Here is a 3,712-nt window from a genome sequence, read left to right as displayed (position 1 = left end):
TTGAATATATTAAGATAGATTATCCAAAACTCAAAGCCACTCCTAGCAAGGAGAAGGTAGAGGAGAAACTAATTGTGAAGAAGGGAAAGAAGAAATTCCAAAGAGCTTTCTGGGCGGACTCAAATTCAGACTCGTCAGAGACTAAAAAGGAAGAGGAAGTCACCAACCTGTGCTTAATGGCTGATAATCTTGATTAGTCTGATCAAGAAGAGGTATGTGACTTTTCCTACAATGAATTATTTGATGTCTCTGAGTGCATACATGATGCATATAGGAAGTTAAAGAAAATGCATACTAGTCTGAACTTAGAATTTTAAGAACTACAAAGAGAAAAGGAGATCCTTAGGAAAGATCATGCTTTAATTGATAACAATCACATGAAATTACTTGATGAGTTTGATGACTTGAATAAGAATCTTGAAAGTTTAAAATCATCCTATGCAGAACTTCAAAGAGAAATAAAAAATAATAAGGATGAATTTGAGAGCAAGATGTATCGAGTAAACCATAAAAATCATATTTTGGAAAATATAAATTTTTTTTATAAACTAAAAATATAAGCTCTCAAGGATAATAAGATACCACTAAGACTTGAAGATTTCACCAATCCTATTTTGTATCCTAAATTTATGCAATCCATAAACAGACAGAGAAACTTTAGAAGATTAAGAAGTTCTTTTCCATGAATTAAATGTCATAATTGTGGATTGATTGGAAATATAGCTCACACTTATACATTAAAGAAGAAAACTCATTTGGTGTGAAAATCTAAGATGCATAAACCTAGACATATCATACATGCATCTATTTATAACTTGCAAAAAGGTGAACCCAAACTTGTTTGGGTTCCCAGATCTAATGTTTGATATTTTTGCAGGGTTGCTCTCACACAAGATCTCGTGAGAGCATATAGTACCTGAACAACGGATGCTCAAAGAATATGACTGGACATACTGAACAATTCATATCGCTGGAAGCCAGGAGTGGAGGCAAGGTTACACTTGGAGATAACACCACAAGGAAAGTGGTAGGGTCAGGTATGATTAAAAATCTTAAAAACTTTTTTATTGAGAATATATTATTGATAGAAGGCTTGAAGCATAATCTTATAAGTATTAGTCAGCTATATGATAAAGGTTACTATGTAAAATTTTTTCCTAGAAGCTGCATATTAAGCCTGAATGGTAATGATGTTTTTAATGGTAAAAAGAAAAACAACGTGTATATGCTAGGCTTGAATTGCATTAAAACTCCTACTGCTTTTTGTTTAAAAATAATTTCTGATGAGTCATGGCTTTAGCATAAGAGACTTTGTCACTCTAGCATGAAAAACCAAAGGAGGATTGCCCAAAAGAACTTAGTAAGAGGTATACCAAAACAAGACTTTACTAAGGATCACTTTTGTGATGCATGTCAATTAAGAAAATAGGTGAAGTCCTCTTTTCAATCCAATAAGGATCTTAGAACTAGTAAACCATTGGAGATTATACATATGGACCTTTTTGAACCAGTTGGAACTATAAGTCTAGGAGAGAAGGTATACGAATTTGTGATTGTGGATGATTACTCTAAATTCCCATGGGTTATATTTTTATATCATAAGAGTGAATCATTTGAGGAATTTAGAAATGTTTTGACTTGGATTCAAAGAAATTTAGGATGTGAAATTATGACTATTCAAAGTGAGCATGGAGGAGAATTTGAGAATGAAAAATTTGAGGATTTTTGTAAGGAGAAAGGAATTGATTGCAATTTTTTTGCACATAAAACCCCTCACCAGAATGGGGTAGTCGAAAGGAAAAGTAGAACATTAATAGAAGCTGCCCGAGCCATATTGGCAGAATATTCACTTTCTAAATATTTTTGGGCTGAAGCGGTTAGCATAGCATGTTATATTCTGAATAGGGTGAATGTTAGATCAAATTTAAATAAAATAACCTATGAATGACTAAAGGGAAGAACACCAAATTTGTCACAATTACATGTCTTTGGATGTAAGGTATTCATTCATAACAATGAAAATTTTGCCTTAGGAAAATTTGATCTAAAATTAGATGAAGGTATTTTTATAGGATACTCAAATGTTAGAAAATCTTATAGAGTATTCAATAAAAGAATCTTGATAATTGAAGAAATCACACATGTTATATTTGATGAATCTAGAATTTTGAAAGAAGCGTTTGTTGATGAGGATGAGGTAGAGATTAACTCCCAAAAGATTGAGAAAATAAATTAAAAGAAAATGTGGAGATAGAAAACCCTTTGCCTAGATATTTGAGATTTTCTAAAATCCATCCAAAGGAATTGATTATAGGAGAACCTAGTGAGGGTGTTAGGACTAGGCATGGACTGAATAAAGAAGTCAATCATTATGCCTTTATTTCAATGATAAAACCTACAAATATTGAACAAGCACTTTCTGATGAATTTTGGATATTGGCTAAACAAGAAGAATTAAATCAATTTGTAAGAAATAAAGTTTGGGAATTAACTACAAGGCTAAAGGATCAAAGTGTAGTTGGAACTAAGTGGGCATTTAAGAACAAAATGAATGACACAGGAGTAGTCATTAGAAATAAGGCTAAATTGGTGACCAAGGGGTATAATCAGATTGAAGGGATTATTTTGGAGGAGACTTTTGCCCCTGTAGCTTGACTTGAAGCTTTGTTAGCCTTTATCTTTTTTAGAGGATTTAAATTGTACCAAATGGATGTTAAAAGGGTCCTTCTTAAATGGGCTAATTCAAAAAGATGTTTTTGTAGAACAACCTCTAGGCTTTGAAAATTTTAAACACCCAAATCATGTTTTCAAATTGAAAAAGATATTATATGGATTGAAATAGGCACCTAGGGCTTGGTATGAGAGATTGAGCACATTCCTACTTGAGAGATCTTTTGAAAAAGGAAGTGTGGACACAGCTCTCTTATTAAAGAAATAAGGAGAGGATATACTCATTGTATAAATTTATATTGATGATATCATCTTTAGATCTTCAAATAAAAATCTTTGTGATGATTTTTCTAAAATAATGAGTAACGAATTTGAAATGAGTTTAATGAGAGATTTAAGTTACTTTCTAGGCTTTAGTATTAAGCAAATTGAGTAAGGTACATTTCTTAGTCAGTCAAAATATGTTAATGATATCCTCAAAAAAGTATAAAATGGATAATGTTAAACCTGTTAGTAAACCTATGAGTTCCTTATTAAAGTTGGATAAGGATCCTAAGAAAAAATATGTTGATCAAAAGAAATTTAGAGGGATAATTATATATTTGTTTTACTTGACAGCTAACCGACCCGATATCATGTTTAGTATTTATTTATGTGCTAGATTTCAATCAGATCCAAAAGAATCACATTTGAAAGCAGTAAAAAGGATTTTAAGGTATTTGTTAGAAATTCAGGACTTAGGAATTTGGTATCCTAAGTTTAGCTCTTCATTTGAGATAATTGGATATTCAGATTAGGACTTTGCAGGTTGAGGGTTGATAGAAAGAGCACTTATGGATCATGTTGATTTATTAGAAATTCTTTAGTCTCTTGGTCTATTAGAAAATAAAATTCAGTAGCTCTATCTACTGCTGAAGCTAAATATATAGCATTAGAATATTGTGTGGCATAAGTACTTTAGTTGAAATAATAGTTAATTGATTTAGGATTAACAATAGACACTATTCTCATTTATTATGATAACACTAGTGCTATTTGTATT

The sequence above is a fragment of the Dendrobium catenatum genome, unplaced genomic scaffold (assembly GCF_001605985.2).
Source record: "Dendrobium catenatum unplaced genomic scaffold, ASM160598v2 fragScaff_scaffold_1548, whole genome shotgun sequence".
NCBI lineage: Eukaryota > Viridiplantae > Streptophyta > Magnoliopsida > Asparagales > Orchidaceae > Dendrobium > Dendrobium catenatum.
Note: the sequence above shows the minus strand (reverse complement) of the source record.